This window comes from Myxine glutinosa, chromosome 3, assembly GCF_964187855.1.
Source record: "Myxine glutinosa chromosome 3, kmMyxGlut1.1, whole genome shotgun sequence".
Lineage (NCBI taxonomy): Eukaryota > Metazoa > Chordata > Myxini > Myxiniformes > Myxinidae > Myxine > Myxine glutinosa.
This window is the reverse complement of record NC_136263.1, coordinates 140,900,837-140,920,437: the sequence shown is the minus strand read 5'-3', so window position 1 is coordinate 140,920,437 and position 19,601 is coordinate 140,900,837. Positions and strand designations below refer to the sequence as shown.

At 43.4% G+C, this 19,601-nt stretch overlaps 1 long non-coding RNA gene across 1 annotated transcript in view; it reads right to left on the bottom strand.

Annotated features, from left to right (window-relative positions):
• Positions 1-7,278: 7,278 nt before the first annotated feature.
• Positions 7,279-19,601, bottom strand: part of LOC144891362 (uncharacterized) — an 84,280-nt gene continuing 71,957 nt past the window's right edge. Inside the window, exons 2-3 of the long non-coding RNA XR_013622882.1 lie at positions 16,091-16,156; positions 7,279-8,936 (exon numbers count right to left, since the gene is read on the bottom strand). This is a non-coding gene — a long non-coding RNA (uncharacterized LOC144891362). The remainder of the gene's footprint in view (positions 8,937-16,090; positions 16,157-19,601) is intronic.

Here is a 19,601-nt window from a genome sequence, read left to right as displayed (position 1 = left end):
TATTACTCTCCTGTAAGGAGCCGATGTTTCATACAAGTACCATCCTGGGATTCCCTGCCTCATTCATTTCCTGGGATTCATACATGTTAATTATCCCATCCCCTACACAGCAGGAGATGGGGTTTTGCACTCACTTCTGTGTGTCTTTAGTTGGTATCTCCATAATTTGGGTTTTAGAAGGTGGAACGGAGTCCTCCCAGAACTCGGAGTATCCACCCCCGTTTTGGTGAAGGATTGCGATTCATGGGATAAGTTGTGAAGTTGTGTTGTTCTCAGAGTTTTGTTCCAAGGGCTCTTTTCAGGATCATCAATGAGTCCTGTACATCCTCCAACTGTAGTTCGTTGGTGGTAATGTTCCCAGTGATGGTTTTTAAGATCTCTGTAAGGTTTTTCTTTATCATTCCTGTCTATGTATGTGTGGCTTTTGTGTCTGTCTGTCTGTCTGTCTCTCTCTGTCTCTCTCTGTGTGTGTCTTTCCAGGCCGTAATATTTTCACCATTTGACCTATTGTCATCAAACTTTCACCAAAGCCTTATTATGATAACAAGCAACGGTACCCGCCCTATGGGCAGGGCTTCAATTGGGAGGCCCAAATGAAAAGGCTAAATATCAGAAATTGAAGGCTTTTTTTTCTTTTAAACGATTTATATAAACATCCGTTAAATCTCGATCGGTGCAGCCGTTTGTGCGGCACCCGGGAAAATAACGTCATGCGGGAGCAAGTATCAGCAGGATGTGGCAGTGTGGGAGTCCACGTTTCTGATCCTCCTTCATGCCGAAGAGCCCACCACTTCTCCAAGCATTCCGCTCTTCAGATCCGCCATGACAGATTTAAGCTTGATACTGAAGACGCGTGTAGTTAGTCCTCCCAATGTCGTATGTATGCCCGATACGTGTTTCCTTCATTGTAAAAACTTCCAAATCAACAGTTAAAAGGATATTGAGCCAAACTTGTGATCAAGTTTGCCAAATGCAGCTTCTCTGGTAACTCTCTTCTCTGGATTCTCTGGTAACTCTCTTCTCTGGATTCTCTGGTAACTCTCTTCTCTGGATTATCTGGTAACTCTCTTCTCTGATAACTCTCTTCTCTGGATTCTCTGGTAACTCTCTTCTCTGGATTATCTGGTAACTCTTCTCTGGTAACTCTCTTCTCTGGTAACTCTTCTCTGGATTATCTGGTAACTCTCTTCTCTGTTACGGCCTTGGCAAAATCGACGGAGACAGCGATCTGTTAGTGTATTCACCGCCCAAATAGCTATGTGGAATTCTCTCATGTAGAGATTAAACTAATCGTGTTCACAATCGCTATGTCGTATGTACTCCCGATACGTATTTCCTTCAGTTGAAATGGGTTAGAATTCTCTCAAGCAGGGATTCAACCCGTGTCCTTATAAAAGGTCTTTGTCCGAGGTCACCGAGTTCGATCGGTGCAGCTGTGCAGCGATCGGTGCAGCAGTTTGTGCGGCACCCAGGAAAACATCGTCACAATGAGAACAATGAACGTTATGCGAACGCGAATGTTATGCGTGAGTTCAAACCTGAAAATGCTGGAGACCAAAGCTGAAATTGGGAAAACTAAATAGCCTATTTTACTCCTGGAGATCCCAGGATTATCCACCCAAAATATCTTTGCGATCGGTTCAGCAGTTTTTCCGGTATTTTCGAACAGACAGACAGACGGACAGAGATTTGGTGAATTATAGTAAGATACAGAGAATGCAAATTAATAATTTTCTCATAAGGTCAAAAGGTCAAAGGTCAGCATCACATAAAGTAATATATTTTCATCAAAATGACTTGAAATTTCAATTTACCATTTGAGTTTTGTCATCAAATTTTCAGGAAAGCTTTACTTTGATGGCATTGAGTAGACATTAATAATTTTGTCAAAAGGTCAAAAGGGTAATGGTCAGCGTCACCTAAAATTATCAATTTTCATCCAATTGACCTGAAATTTCAATTTACCATTTGAGTTTTGTTATCAAATTTTCAACAAAGCCTTATTATGAGAATATGGAGAAGGCAAATTAATAATTTGGTCAAAAGGTCAAAGGTCAGTGCTACTAAATCATTAATTTTTGTCCGATTTACCTGAAATTTTAAGAATTTGCATTTTGGGTCACAGAAATGTTTCGCCAATCAAAAGCTAGAAGTTGATTATTTTTTTAGATCGAAAGCTCAAAGATCAAGGCAGCATAAAGTCATCAATTTTTATTTTGTATTTAAAAACAAATGTTTTCGTTATTTTGAGCATACGGAAGAAGAAGACGTCTGAATACAAACAGACTTGGACGGGCTTTGCATTTTCAGACGCTTTTTAGATAATATTTTAAATCAATCAAAAAAAGGTTTATTGATGTTTTGATCAATCAAAAAAGTTTTATCATTTTCATGGCACATAATGCAAAAAATGCCAATAAACATCCATAGAGGTTTTATTTACAGAATTAGAGCATATACTTTAATCAGCAGATAATTGAAACACTCCATATACCCGAGAGGTGGATAAGTTGTGATTATATTAAACTATTTTAAAATTATAATATTTAACGGGATGTTGAGGAGGCAGCCAGCTGCCCGAAGAGCTGTGTCGTCTTGGGTGTGTTCCATTACCAATCGTAGAGTGCTTGTCAAGTAGCTTAAGCACTCAAACTAAGCGGTTGATAAAGAATTGCTGGCTTGATAAGTGAAAGCAAGCTGATTGGTAATGGAACAAACATACCCATGGTTTCGATTTCCGACCCGATTATAAACTGTCGATTTCCGACCCGATTATAAACTGTCGATTTCGACCCCATTATAAACTGTCGATTTCCGACCCGATTATAAACTGTCGATTTCTGACCCGATTTAAACTGTCGATTTCCGACCCGATTATAAACTGTCGATTTCCGACCCAATTATAAACTCGATTTCGACCCAATCATACACTGTCGATTTCCGACCCGATTATAAACTGTCAATTTCTGACCCGATTTGAAACTCGATTTCCGACCCGATTAGAAACTCTTAATTTCCGACCCGATTATAAAGTCTTGATTTCCGACCCAATTATGAAGTCTTGATTTCCGACCCGATTTTAAACTCTTGATTTCCGACCCGATTATAAAGTCTTGATTTCCGACCCGATTATAAAGTCTTGATTTCCGACCCGATTATAAAGTCTTGATTTCCGACCCGATTAGAAACTCTTGATTTCCGACCCGATTATAAAGTCTTGATTTCCGACCCAATTATAAAGTCTTGATTTCCGACCCAATTATAAAGTCTTGATTTCCGACCCGATTATAAAGTCTTGATTTCCGACCCGATTATAAAGTCTTGATTTCCGACCCGATTATGAAGTCTTGATTTCCGACCCGATTATAAAGTCTTGATTTCCGACCCGATTTTAAACTCTTGATTTCCGACCCGATTATAAAGTCTTGATTTCCGACCCGATTAGAAACTCTTGATTTCCGACCCGATTATAAAGTCTTGATTTCCGACCCGATTATAAAGTCTTGATTTCCGACCCAATTATAAAGTCTTGATTTCCGACCCGATTATAAAGTCTTGATTTCCGACCCGATTATAAAGTCTTGATTTCCGACCCGATTATAAAGTCTTGATTTCCGACCCGATTAGAAACTCTTGATTTCCGACCCGATTATAAAGTCTTGATTTCCGACCCGATTATAAAGTCTTGATTTCCGACCCAATTATAAAGTCTTGATTTCCGACCCGATTATAAAGTCTTGATTTCCGACCCGATTATAAAGTCTTGATTTCCGACCCGATTATAAAGTCTTGATTTCCGACCCGATTATAAAGTCTTGATTTCCGACCCGATTATAAAGTCTTGATTTCCGACCCGATTATAAAGTCTTGATTTCCGACCCGATTAGAAACTCTTGATTTCCGACCCGATTATAAAGTCTTGATTTCCGACCCGATTATAAAGTCTTGATTTCCGACCCAATTATAAAGTCTTGATTTCTGACCCGATTATAAAGTCTTGATTTCCTACCCGATTATAAAGTCTTGATTTCCGACCCGATTATAAAGTCTTGATTTCCGACCCGATTATAAAGTCTTGATTTCCGACCCGATTATAAAGTCTTGATTTCCGACCCGATTAGAAACTCTTGATTTCCGACCCGATTATAAAGTCTTGATTTCCGACCCGATTATAAAGTCTTGATTTCCGACCCAATTATAAAGTCTTGATTTCCGACCCGATTATAAAGTCTTGATTTCCGACCCGATTATAAAGTCTTGATTTCCGACCCGATTATAAAGTCTTGATTTCCGACCCGATTATAAAGTCTTGATTTCCGACCCGATTATAAAGTCTTGATTTCCGACCCGATTATAAAGTCTTGATTTCCGACCCGATTATAAAGTCTTGATTTCCGACCCGATAAGAAACTCTTGATTTCCAACCCGATTATAAAGTCTTGATTTCCGACCCGATTATAAAGTCTTGATTTCCGACCCAATTATAAAGTCTTGATTTCTGACCCGATTATAAAGTCTTGATTTCCTACCCGATTATAAAGTCTTGATTTCCGACCCAATTATGAAGTCTTGATTTCCGACCCGATTTTAAACTCTTGATTTCCGACCCGATTAGAAAACTCGTCATTTCTGACCCGATTTTAAACTGTCGATTTCCAACCCGATTATAAACTCGATTTCCGACGCGATTATAAACTGTCGATTTCCGACACGATGATAAACTTTTGATTTCCGACCCGATTATAAACTTTCAATTTCCGACCAGATTATAAACTGTCGGTTTTGACCCGATTTTAAACTGTCGATTTCCGACCCGATTAGAAAACTCGTGATTTCTGACCCGATTTTAAACTCGATTTCCAACCCGATTATAAACTGTCGATTTCCGACGCGATTATAAACTGTCGATTTCCGACACGATGATAAACTTTTGATTTCCAACCCGATTATAAGCTGTCAATTTCCGACCCGATTATAAACTGTCGATTTCGACCCGATTACAAACTGTCGATTTCCGACCCGATTACAAACTGTCGATTTCCGACCTGATTATAAACTGTCGATTTCCGACCTGATTATAAACTGTCGATTTCCGACCTGATTATAAACTGTCGATTTCCGACCTGATTATAAACTGTCGATTTCCGACCTGATTATAAACTGTCAATTTCCGACCCGATTATAAACTGTCGATTTCCGACCTGATTATAAACTGTCGATTTCCGACCCGATTATAGACTGTCGATTTCTGACCCAATTATAAACTGTCGATTTTCAACCCGATTTTAAACTGTCGATTTCCGACACGATTATAAAGTCTTGATTTCCGACCCGATTATAAAGTCTTGATTTCCGACCCGATTAGAAACTCTTGATTTCCGACCCGATTAGAAAACTCTTGATTTCCGACACGATTATAAAGTCTTGATTTCCGACCCGATTAGAAACGCTTGATTTCCGACACGATTATAAAGTCTTGATTTCCGAACAGATAATAAAGTCTTGATTTCCAACCAGATTATAAACTGTCGATTTCTGACCCGATTATAAATTGTCGATTTCCAACACGATTTTAAACTGTCGATGTCCGACACGATTATTATCTCTTGATTTCCGACCCGATGAGAAACTCTTGATTTCCGACCCGATTATAAACTCTTGATTTCCGACCCGATTATAAACTCTTGATTTCCGACCCGATTAGAAAACTCTTGATTTCCGACCCGATTATAAACTCTTGATGTCCGACCCGATTTTATACTGTCGATTTCTTACTCGATTATAAACTCGTGATTTCTGACCCGATTATAAACTGTCGATTTCCGACGCGATTATAAACTGTCGATTTCCGACGCGATTATAAACTCTTGATTTCCAACCCGATTTTCAACTGTCGATTTTTCCGACACGATTATAAACTTTTGATTTCTGACCCGATTATATACTGATGACTTCCGACACTATTATAAACCCTTGATTTCTGACCCGATTATATACCGATGACTTCCGACACGATTATAAACTGTCGATTTCGGACTCGATTTTCAATGGTCGAATTCCGACCCGATTATAAACTGTCGATTTCCGACCCGATTATAAACTGTCGATTTCGACCCGATTATAAACTGTCGATTTCCGACCCGATTATAAACTGTCAATTTCTGACCCGATTTGAAACTCGATTTGCGACCCAATTATAAATTGACGACTTCCGACCCGATTATAAACTGTCGATTTCGACCCGATTATAAACTGTCGATTTCCGACCCGATTATAAACTGTCAATTTCTGACCTGATTTGAAACTCGATTTGCGACCCAATTATAAATTGACGACTTCCGACCCGATTATAAACTGTCGATTTCCGACCTCATTATAAACTGTCGATTTCCGACCCGATTATAAACTGTCGATTTCTGATCCAATTATAAACTGTCGATTTTCAACCCGATTTTAAACTGTCGATTTCCGACACGATTATAAAGTCTTGATTTCCGACCCGATTATAAAGTCTTGATTTCCTACCCGATTATAAAGTCTTGATTTCCCACCCGATTAGAAACTTTTGATTTCCCACCCGATTAGAAACTTTTGATTTCCGACCCGATTATAAACTCTTGATTTCCGACCCGATTAGAAACTCTTGATTTCCGACCCGATTATAAAGTCTTGTTTTCCGACCCGATTATGAAGTCTTGATTTCCGACCCAATTATGAAGTCTTGATTTCCGACCAGATTTTAAACTCTTGATTTCCAAAACCGATTAGAAAACTCTTGATTTCCGACCCGATTATAAACTCTTGGTGTCCGACCCGATTTTATACTGTCGATTTCTTACTCGATTATAAACTCGTGATTTCTGACCCGATTTTAAACTGTCGATTTCCAGCCTGATTATAAACTGTCAATTTCCAACCCGATTTTCAACTGTCGATTTTTCCGACACGATTATAAACTTTTGATTTCTGACCCGATTATATACTGATGAGTGATGACTTCCGACGCAATTATAAACTGTCGATTTCGGACTCGATTTTCAATGGTCGAATTCTGACACGATTATAAACTCTTCATTTCCGACCCGATTTTCAAGTTTTGATTTCCGACCCGATTATAAACTTGATTTCTGAACCAAAAATAAACTCTTGATTATAAACTTGATTATAAGTACTGGCAACGGTACCCGCCCTACGGGCCCAATTATAAACTCTTGATTTCCGACCCGATCACTACGGGTGGGGATTCAATTGGGAAGCCCAAATGAAAAGGCAAAATTTCAGAAATTGAAGGCTTTTTTATTTTAAACGATTCATATTGTTATGAATTAGGGGTAGAGGAATATCTAGATCCAGGTAGATCTGCATAGGTAGGTGTCCGGCTGTCGTGATAGGGAACCTCACCTGTAATAAGTTCTGTGTTTGGCCGTGTGCTGGGATAAGTGCGTATCTGTATCCCCGCCATGAGGGGGCAGGGCATGCTAATTAGTACAGGGATTATGGGTAAAATTCCCTTGTGTGTCGTTCCCTCTGTGAGCAACCCAGTGTCCCTTATGGCAATACATCCTATAGACACATAGATAGGCCCATTAGGGCACCACACATTAAATAATTCCCCCTGCCACCACAATGACTTTGGAAGAGCCAACAGGCAGCAGCCACACAGTATGCCACCATGGGCGACAAACATCATGCCAGGCAGGCTGGAGCCACACCCAGGAGAACGTGTAATTGGTCGGGGAAGGGACAAAAAGCTTCCCTGTGATTGGAGGGTAAGAAAGGTAAAGGAGTGGCGCCACTGATTGGCCACCGACCATTGACACCTCAGCCAATCAATGCGGAAGGCGTGAACATTCGGCCAATCAGTGCGGAAGGCGCAAAACAACTACTTAGAAGCAGGTCGCTGATTGGAGGACGAACACCGGTGACGTCAGAAGGTGCAAAAGATGACAAAGAAATGAGGCACTGGTTGGGGGAGAAGGAGGGCTGACGTCACCCCGCAAGTGACAAAAACGACACGCTGGCCCGCATTTTCCAGCTCTCTCTCTTGGCTGTCTCTTCGTTGGCTGGGTCTTCGCTTCTCTTCCCTTTGCCTCTTGCCTTCCCTTGACTGTCCCTTCGTGTTGGACCTGTTCCGCTGTGTGGACGTTCGGAGGACGGTGAAGAGATCAGCGCTGATGATCATCCTCCCCCGTGTCGTGCTCCTGGTGCTGGTGTGCTGTGCTGTGTAGCGCGGGACAGACCGTGCAGAGTGGGGTGTTCGTGCCAACGCCCGTGCGGTTCGCGCCAAGGCCCGAGCCATTTTTGCGCCAACCGCAGCCGTGCCCAGACTGCACGCTTGGGTCCCGAACACCGGAGCCTGGGGGAATTCTTGATGGACACACACTGCAGACAGATAAGATGCATCCACAACATGACGAGACATTTATTTTAATCATCTTCTCCCATTGTCTTGTATTTGAAATCTGTGCGGGAACGTCCCAATTTAGGATTTAGTTTCTTCCGTCGCGTCCATTGTTATCGGGTTCCGTAAAATAAATAGATTATTTTTGTACATTTCACCCCCATGTTCGTTTGAGTTCATTCCCTACAGGATCGGAGCTGCCGGTGCGATCGCTACATGAAAGAGCTTTTGTGCTTCTTCCTCTTCCTTCTTCCTCCCGTGCTGGCATAGTCAAATCCGTCACTGAATAAACACCTCCATTAAAGTTCATTTGGCCATCCACAAGCCCACGGTATTAACCGAGGGCATTCGCATGACAATATAAACATTCGTTGAATCATATCACACACAAATCATCAAAATCTAAACAGTACATGGCGCCCAAAGAGAGAGAGAGACCGAAGTTAGAAGATATGAAACTCTGTTCTGCAGACTTAAACTGAGAGTGCGGAAATTCTGTGGGAGAACAGACTCTCTGACTTCTGTTCTGAGGTGGCTGTGGGGAGAGAGAGAGAGAGAGACTTTGACTTTTAAGCTCTTTTTATTATAAAAGTATAAAACAAGAGTACCACCAAAAGCAATTCATCCAGGAAAATCAGTAAAATCACAGCAATCCCGGAAGGAAAAAACAATCGGTGCACTGCAAACCAAGCGACAGAAAAGGTGCAAATATCAAAAAAAACACACGAGGAGAAAATCTAGGCATAATTTCGAAACTAGGCATAATTTTATATGTACAAATTTACAATCGCATCTGCAACCCTGAGGAGAGACTTAAGAAAGAAAGAGTAGGTCAAGACCAGGGGGGGGGGGGGGGGAACGCCGGCAAGGAGAAGCATGGAACAGTGTATAAGAAACACCCGCACTGTATTATACAGAAATTAACAATTTGTTATCTTGGACCTCACAAATCCCTCCAACACACCAGGTCGCAACAAAATTTGCAAGGTCGTTTGCAGTTTGGACACAGCCAAATTCAAGCTTGAGCCTTGCTGACACCAACGAACTAAAAAACACCATAATACTGCATTCCTGCATGGGTCTGCCACCCAGCTTCGCCTTCTGCGACAGGTATACGGCCAGTTTAGCGGTAGCGGTTAGGAACCCGAATACAATAGATGTGGTTCCCTTTTTGGGAGGAAAGCCAAAGATGTAAGCTTTCAAAGAAAAGGTAACCTGCAATCTATGGGAAATAAAATTTAACCAATGAAACAATGGAGAAAGTCTTTCACAATTAATGAAAGCATGAAACAAATCTTCCCTCACCGGACAAAAGGGGCAACAGCCGGAAATGGGGGAAAAAAAACGAATGACAGCATTGGAAGGAACAATCCAGTGGGCCAAACGCCACTGAAGGTCACCTGTTCTTTTAGAAATAAGTCCAGCATACATTGTATCCCATAAAGGCTCAGAGGGGGGACTGGGAGGCAAGAGTCCTTTCCACCGGGTAACCCCAGCTAGAGGTGGGTCCCCAAGAAGAAGTTTCACACAAGACCTATAAATACTCTTGCTGCTCATAACATGGAAGGGGGATGACCCTGCGCTCATGGGGGGCAGCTCGTTTGGGGTAAAAGCGACACCTAATTTTGGGACTGTGGGCTCAACCTCTGCGTCCTGCGTCCAATGTAGGCCTAGCTGGTGGCCCCTTCGGATCACCGCTCTTAGTATGTTCCCGATTTGCCTCCTGGACCGAACACCTGTTAGGTCCGCCAGCTCGTTCGCAGGCTTCCATCCCTGTCCAGAGTCGTGCCGGAGATGACACACTTTCAGGATGTTGGCCACTATAAAATGCTGGCAGAAGTCGCGACTCCTCGGGATATCGGGGAAAAGTGGGTTGAAAAATAAAGGCTCGTGTGCATACATGTTAGTGCCATACGAGTCTGTTTGGCAACTTATCGAAACGCCCTGCCAGGCATTCAAGAGGCTCTGATAAAAGACTGGGAGCAGAGATGTATCGACGTGTTGAAGGTTGGTCAGGAAAAGTTCCTGTCCGTATCCGAGCCTCCCAGCTCGTTGAAGAATGGAGCAGGCTAAGGGCTTTCCTGGTAGGTGTTCTGCAGAAAAGCAAGCGTTGGATGGAGCGGAGACGGAAGGCCAACAGGCGGCATTTCACATCGACTAGGCCATGACCACCCTCGGCCGAGGGACAACATATGGCGCTGGGTCGAAGCCAGTGGTAGCCTCCCCAAAAAAAATCCACCAGTTTCCTCTGGATAGCTTGGAGCAAAACCTCCGGTGGTGGAAGGCAGATGAACCGGTGCCACAAAAGGGTAGTGACGAGGTTGTTGACAACTAGCGCGCGACCCTTATAGGAAAGGTGGGGTAGAGCTCTTTTCCATCGGCTCAAACGCCCATCTACCTGGTCAATGATCCTGTCCCAATTGTTCTGGGCATACTGAGGAGGACCGAGGAAGACGCCCAAATACTTGATGCCATCGTTTGCCCACACTAGCTCTGCAGGAAGGGGAGGTGGTGGTAATAACGGTGGCATAGGTAAGTCATTTTTTGGAAAGGGGATCCACAGAGCCTTGCTTTTCCCCCAATTACACCTTAATGATGAGGCAAGGTTGAAGTCCAACAAACACTTTGCCATGGCGTCACTGTCGCATTTTCTTTTTATAATGACACAAAGGTCGTCGGCATAAGCTGACAGGGTCAAAGGTGGGTGTCCTGGAGAAAGGACAAGTCCAGGGATATCCTTTCTGAGGGCGATTAAGAGGGGCTCCAAGGCGAGGGCAAATAATAGACCTGAAAGTGGACAACCTTGCCTTACCCCTCTCTGAACCTTTATGGGTGGGCAAAATTCGTTGTTACCTTTGATCAAGCTGGAGATGTTTGCATATAACAAAGCTATGTAGGCTCTAAAATTAGTGCCAAGCCCGCAAGCTTGTAACACATGACACAAAAACTCATGATCAATGCTATCAAAGGCCTTTGCAAGGTCAAGAAACACCAATCCAAAATCCTCTTTGACACATTTACCAGTTAACAAATCTCTGACTAGGAATATGTTGTCATAGATGGATCTGCCAGGGATGCCGCAACTTTGATCAGGTGACACCAGGTCCCCAATAACTGTCTTCAACCGGTTCGCGAGGACCTTGGAAAACAGTTTGTAATCCGTGCACAACAAAGAGATCGGACGCCAGTTTGACAGGTGTCGGAGATCGCCAGTCTTGGGTAGCAGGCAGAGTACTGCTCTTCTAAAACTGAGCGGTAATTCTCTGGATAAAAGAGATGCATCCAGAACATTTAGCAGCTCTGGGCCCAAAATGTCCCAGAATGCCGAAAGAAATTCGGCCGGTAGGCCATCGATGCCAGGGGCTTTTCCCGACTCCATCTCAGCGAGTGCACCGGTTAGCTCTGGAAGGGTAATTGGAGCATCCAGTTCCAGACGTTGGGCCTCAGCCACAGAAGGAAGATGAGAGGTCAAAACATTCATCATTTCGTGAGAAACTGTTTTGGCCTTGAAAAGTTCAGAAAAGAAATCGATTACATTTAATCTTATATCACTCGGATTTGTTAGGATGTTCCCCCCTGGGTCCAAAACCGAAGATATAAGTCGTGCTGGTTTCTCTACAGTTTCTAGGTGAAAGAAAGCCTTAGTTGGGGTATCTGAAACCTTTATATTTTGTATTCTTAGCCGAACTAGTGTGCCCGCTGCTTTTTCATGGATCAAATCCCTTAATTGGGCCTTCTTCTCGAGTAGCAACCGATAGTTCACTGGGTTGCTCTCATTGGCCAACTTGCCCTCTAACCTTAAGATGTCTGCTTCCAAGCAAGCCATCGTGATATGTTTTACATTGGTACAGTGCGAATTAAATTGTTGACAAAATACTCGAATTTGGGCCTTTAGGTTATCCCACCAGAGACTAATTGAGGAGAAAGAAGATTTTTTAGTACTCATTTCAGCCCAGAAATCACGAAAGGAGTCTGTAAATAAACTATCTTCTAAAAGTTTAACGTTAAACTTCCAGTAACTATTTCTGCATGTGGGTCGAGGAAAAGAAAGATCTAAGGTTACCAAATGGTGGTCTGAAAACAATGACGGAAAACAACCTGAAGTGGCCGCGACGTTCCTAAAGGGTACATTAATGTACCAGCGGTCGAGTCTTGCCGAAGACACCCGGCCATTGGCACATCGACACCAGGTAAACTGGACTATGTTGGGGTGATGCAATCGCCAAACATCCAGTAGACCGGCCGTCTTAAAGAAACGGGATAGGTCCGCATGGGACTCGGGGTGGGGTTCTGCAGAGTTTCTATCCTTCGAAGGGTCAAAGGTGCAATTAAAGTCACCACCAATGCACACACATTGGTCGAGATCAACTGATTTCAGGTGGTTTACCATGGAGGTGAAGAAGGCCTTTCGGTCCCTGCTCTCACTAGATGCGTACACATTGAAAATGGTACAGCGGAAGTTTTGATGTGCAAGCTGAAGGGAAATAAGCCGGCCTTTTATGACTTCCTGAAAATGACAAGACTCAAAAGCTAGACCTGGCTTTAGAAAAAACCCAACCCCAGCAGATGAGGCTGACAGATTGCTAAAATAGCATTGCCCTTTGAAAGTTTGGCACCAGTCATGTTCCACGTTAGGTGTGATGTGGGTCTCTTGTAGTAAAAGAACATTTGCCTTTTTACGGTCAAACAAGTTTTTGACTTGGGCCTGACGGAGGTGACTTGCACCCCCACCATTCATGTTTAAGGTCGCAAAGGAAATGTTTTTCATTCCGTGGTAATGAAATCGCCCTGTGCTTGGGAACACTCCGTACCTGCTCGGGTAACAAACTTTCTTAACCTGTGGAATTGAGATTTCGTCAGGTCAAAATCCTTTGATTATTGACTTTGCGGTGCACATGAATGCAGCCAAGTCAGGGAAATAGTCTTTAATGACAATGTTGCGGTGACGATACGTTTCGTTAAGGAAGGTAAGAATGAGTTGAGGGGATACCTGCGAGTGACCTGTCATCGCTTGTGACAGCGCGGTTGCCTCAATGTCATCTTCGGACTCAGACACGTCAGATAACATGTCGTCAGGATCTGGGGTATTACCCGCTGCCCCCGCGGTCTTGTCTGGAGGCACCTTCACAAGTTTCCAAAGGTGTTCCCGAGAGCACTCGTTAACACTTTGGTGGATATTTGTATCTGGGGTCGGAGCTTGGGTTTGAGATCCCAGCAAACTCAGATTTACCGGCCCCGTTTGTACAGTGGGAACGTTTATTGAATCCTTAGTCTGCTCGGTATTTAAAGGGGGGACAAGCGGAAAAACATTTCCCAGCTCGGAAATGGTAATACTTTCACTGGAGGTTTCGCACTCGGAAACTTCCAGGTGAGAGGTACAAATTTTATTTTTCGGCTCATTTACATAATGAGACTCACTGGTGTCATTGACAACGGTATTCGTGTACTCAGTTAGTGAGGGAATGTCAGAGGGACACTCAGACACATGTGCACCGGAAATGGTGCCGCCCATGACCGCCTTCTTTGCAGCACCAGCGAAAATGCTTGGCGCTGGTGCTCTTCGCTTTTTAGCATACACTATGGATTCTTCGTTCATGGGTTCGGGAAAGGGGGCAATGCTAGTTGTGTCAGTCACATCGGTGGGTGTCATCACATTGGAATCGGAAAGCACCGGTGTGACAGACGACTCAGTCGGGGTGTCAGAAGGTACGGTCGGGGTGTCAGAAGGTACGGTCGGGGTGTCAGAAGGTACGGTCGGGGTGTCAGAAGGTACGGTCGGGGTGTCAGAAGGTACGGTCGGGGTGTCAGAAGGTACGGTCGGGGTGTCAGAGGGTACGGTCGGGGGGTCAGAGGGTACGGTCGGGGTGTCAGAAAGTACGGTCGGGGTGTCAGAAGGTACGGTCGGGGTGTCAGAAGGTACGGTCGGGGCGTCCGAAGGTGCGGTCGGGGTGTCAGAGGGTACGGTCCGGGTGACGGAAGGTACGGTAGGGGTGACAGGAGATACGGTCCGGGTGACGGAAGGTACGGTAGGGGTAACAGGAGATACTGTCCGGGTGTCAGCGAGCATGGTCGGGGTGTCAGAAGGCGCGGTGGAGGGATTGGCCTTTTTACAAACCCTTTCGTTATGTCCCGGTTCACCACACTTCGGACAAGAGGCCCTAGGACAGAATCTTTTAACGTGTCCGAATTCTCCACAATTAAAGCAAGTTAAGGAGGCTGAGGAAGCATACATGTGGTATTCCCGATCATCCAACGATACTTTAAAGGATATATTTAAACCTGTATCGGCTCCGCGATCCGGGAGAATCATGTACACCTGCCTCCTAAAGCTCATTACGTGTTTAACACGATCGCTGCGACACCCGAGCGGAATCATTGAGATTCGGGAAACAATTTTACCATAACGAGACAGAACGGATAGGAGTTTCTCGCCTGGCATAAACGGTGGAACGTTGGATATTGTTATCTTGGTAGCTGGCGTATCCATAGGGGATACCGTAATATAATGACCCCCTTTTATGGTTAAACCGGTACTAACGATGTCATGAACGAGTTTTTCTTCTGACACGGAGACAACAAATTTCTGGTTCATTCGTGATGCCGCACGAACATTACCGTCTCCTATGATGGATCCCAAGGCAAGGATAATGTCCTCAGTAGGAGCTCCTTCAGGCGGAACACATGCGAATGCATGCTTACGCGTTAAATTTTCGAACGCCTCGTAACGAGAGCGTGTATTCGCCATACCAGCGAAATCCCCCCCCCCCCCCCCTTGTCCGAACCGGACAAGAAGGTATCAAACCTAAATAATCGAACTAAAGTAAATAATAAACGTGCATTATAAGCACAAAAAGGCTTACAAAGCGTCGTCAAAGCCAGTAGGCCGCACCCAAAATGGGCTCGCTCTCAATCCTCTCTCTCTCGAAGACAAGGGTGCAGAACGGATGAAAACACAATGCCGAAGCACACAGGATGGAAAAGGAGTGGCAGGGGGGGGGGGCAGGGGAGGGCAGGAGAGGGGGGAAAGACTCACAACGGACTCACCAAAACACCGAGCAGTTGCTCACAGCCACCATGACGCTACACCCAACGCACCGACAGCCGATAGGTGGCGACAGAGAGAGAGGGAGAGAGAGAGAGAGAGAGAGAGAAGAGAGAAGAGAGAAGAGGAGAGAGAAGAGAGAGAAGAAAGAGCCTGGGCCTTATATTTCCTGACAGTAAGGGGGCGGTGCACGATGAAACTTGTGAGAAGACTCCAGCACTTTCTGTCTCCTTCTCTATTGCCCTTTGATCATGGTTGTGACTGTGCTTGTTGTGTAATCGAGTGAATGGGTTTGCGAGTAGTTATTGTACAGAAGTGAACGGTGTAAAACTAAAGATATAGAAAGACAGAGAGATAGAAGGTAGGGGTGGGTGGGGTAAGGGCGAGAAAGGAACAGGCCCCTAAGCTGCTTACACTCCCAATGCATATATTTTGCATGAATATGACTTACTTAATTTCTAAGGCGAATACTATGACATAACTTCTCTACTTCCACGCTTGTGTGGTTTTATTGTCTCAGGGTGTGCATAAAATCCTCCCCGAGTCACAACCATTACAGTATTATTAGCTTCAGTTGTTTTTGTACCTTGTAAATCATTCACAATTCAGCCTTGTGGCTGCGATGTTTTGATAATAAAACCACCAACCAAATAAAGATTGCAGGTGATGCTGCATGATGAAGGGGGATGGTGGTGCTCAGGCTGCTTGAAGGCCTGAAGGGAACAAGAATAAAAATACATCAAATATCATAGCCCCCATGGTTTTAGTAATTTTACTGTTCAGAGTTAATGGCCTTCAGCTGGCAGTGTCCATATGTTTTATACCTCTCCCATCCCCCTTTCCCATGCCTCCCCCCCAAAGCCCTCTCCCTCCCACAGATCTCTCGATGTCTCCATGTCTCTCGGTCCCTGCTCTCAAATGTTGTGTTTGTGTCCTTCCCCCTCTCTCCCCATCTTGTCTACCGCTCCCGATGTTATTTGTTTTATGTGTCGGTTTGTCTGTTTGTCTTTCTGTGTGATTAATGTTCGCTCTTTCACGAGCCTCGATCTTGTATACAAAAAACAAAAAAACAAAAAAAAAACGACAATGTCACAAACCTTGGCAGAGTAATCTCTGTTTCTTTCAAACGTACTTTGATGACTTTCCTGAAAGGTTCATTGCTACTGATCCCGTTTTTCAATATGTTTGAAGGGTTTCCACTTTCCATATATTCCAAATTAACCTCGGAAACACCATGTTTAAACAATCTTTCAAAGATTTTCTTCCAATTCTGCAAACCTTTATTTTTTTTTATTTTTTTTTTACCTCCGCCATCATTGGTGGGTGGAGGTTATGTTTTGACCTCTGTCTGTTTGTCTGTCTGTAACTTGTAAAATCGAAGATTTTTCAAGTATATTGGTCGGTCGACTTTGTTATTCTGTCTCTCTGTTTGTTTCCGTGTTTGCTTATCAATCGCCTACAGGTCACAATTATAAATCCATCGTCATGAAACTTTACAAAGTCGTGGAGGTATTGACTTGAAAGTTGAACAGCATTTGCACATTGAGTCAGAGAATTGGGAAACTAACTATTTTTGAGGTCAAAGGTCAACTCAAGGTTAAACTTCTAAAGTCATCAATATTCATCCGAAAAACAATCAGATTTCATCCGATTGACCCGAGCTATGATTAGGATCGTCAATTTTAATGTTAACGAAATTGGCAATTTGATGTCTCCATGGAAACTTTTTTCTGGCGGGGGAAGGGGGGAAGGGCATGGAATTTGGAAGCATCATGTTCTGCACGACATCTTTTTTGTTTGTTTGTAATTTGTTTGTGAACAGGATATCTCAAAAAGTTGTGGACGGATTTGGAGGAAATTTGCTGGAAAGGTTGGGTGTGCGACAAGGACGAAGTGATTCAATTTTGTTGCACATTCGAATCCGCATCTGGATCAGAGAATTTTTAACGTCATTTGTCACCATTGAGTGAAAGGGCTAAAACCGATAAATAGCATGATATTTCAAAAAGTTGGGGATGGATTTATACCAAACTTGGTGGGCAGGTTGGTTGAGTGACAAACAGAAATCATTTCGATTTTGGTTCAGGTCCGAATCCAGATCTGACCTATCAGTGGGATACAAACCGTAAACTGTTGAGCGTGGCGGAGTGTGCTCTCTACCAAGTGCGTTCTAGTTGATAATAATTGAATCCTCAGCTTAGCTTGTTTGTGAGTGGAAGTGAAGGCAAGAATGAAGGCAGAACACAACATCTTGTTGAACAGATCTTTCAACTCAAGGGAATTTGTTGTCGTCCAAAAATGAGAAAGAGCGACTGCTTTTCCCAAACATTGTTTTTGTAGGATCGGTCAGATGTGGGCGTTGGTTTTTTTATTATTTTTTTTCTTTGCTTTTTTTTTTTTTCAAAAAATTTTTTTTTTCATTTTTTTTTTTTTTAGGATGATTGCAGAAATTGTAGAAATTGTAGATTGTAGATTGTAGAAATTGTAGAAATTGTAGATTGTAGAAATTGTAGAAAATTTTTTTTTTCAAAATTTCAAATTTTCAATCAAATTTTTCAAATTCAAAAAATTTCAAAATTTTTCTTCTCTCCAAATTTTTCCCATTGCTTTTTTTCCTCGATATCTGTCGGAGGAACATTTATGCTTCTCACGTCATCTTCAGTTGTACGTGTGCTGAGAGAACCCGTACTGACGGAATCCAAAGATTCGAGATAGTTTTGCTGTACTTGCGATGATGATACGAGCCGAGGTAGGTGGTGGTGGCTAGGCCCGACCTGGGACAATTGTAAAATCCTCTGGGCCTCTGAATCATCTGCCGGCGGTTCAACAGTCGCTTACACAAAAAAAACTTCCGAAAGTCCATTTTAACTTTCCTACAGATAGGTACATCAGTCCTGTCCGCTCTCTCATGTCATGTGCTGTAGCTCACTGTCACGTTTGACAAAGGATGCAGCCAGTGAGCCAGTCATGTCAAAAGACAAATACCGGGATATCTTCTGTGACTGCATGACGGAAATCAGCACCGTTTGGTACTGTTTTGCTTTGTCACTCCTCACGTTAGGTGTCACGGGTTCATATAATTTTCATGTTTATTGTAAACTAGAAAATATCTCAAAATGCAAAGCCCGTCCACGTCCGCTTTGTACTTAAAGTGAACTTGACAAAAAACAACTACCAAAAAAAAAGGCAAAATTTATTAATTAGACTTCTTCATAGTCTCATAATAAAGGTTTGCTGAAAACTTGATGACAAAAGCTCAAATGGTAAAAAAAACTATGGTCTAGACACACACACAGACACAGACACAGACACACACACACACACACACATACACACACAGACACACAGACAGACAGACACACACAGACAGACACATTGACAGAGACACACACAGACAGACACACACAAACACACACTTCCACTGCATGTGCGGATGGGAAAGTTCGCTTCGTGGAGGCATTAACCCGCCCCTAATCTGCCTGTGACTATAATGATGTACAATAGATGATGAAATGACAAGTCAATTGTATTTCATCGTTCCTCCTCTCCTCACAAGATGGCCATGGGAGGGGTGGTGAAAGGAAGCTAGATGGGAGCCATTTCTAACAAGGAAGACTTCAGAAAGAACACCAAGAACAAAAAAGAATTTTCTTTCCTGTTTTGGAAGGGTTTGATTTGGTTATATTTCACTGCACGCATCACATTTGGATGAATCGTGCACTTCAGCGAGCTATACTGTATAGTTAAGCAGTTCCGTCTGATTGGGTACAAATGCATTCCCCACATTCCTCCTGTGGAACAAAAATGGGCGAGGAGAACAAGTTCCTCAGCATTTCCCTTCGCGTTAATCACCGATTTCTGCAGAGGAGGGTAACGACAAACCTGCGTAGTGCTTGATGTAGGCCATCCTGTGGCCATAACGTCAGATTTCACATTTTTGTTTGCACCAAAAAGACAAGCTCGACGGGTGTTTTCCATAGTGCAGGCTCCTGCTTTGTATGCCAAGTTCTCTCAATATGGCATGCAAGACCGCCTTCACTTATAACTTCCTCCAGTCACACAGTGAACTCTTTCCCATCAATATGGAACCCTCTCCTCTCCTAATGGAGGCTGGAGTACCAAGAGGCTGTGGTTTGGGTCTAGTATTGCTGCTCACCT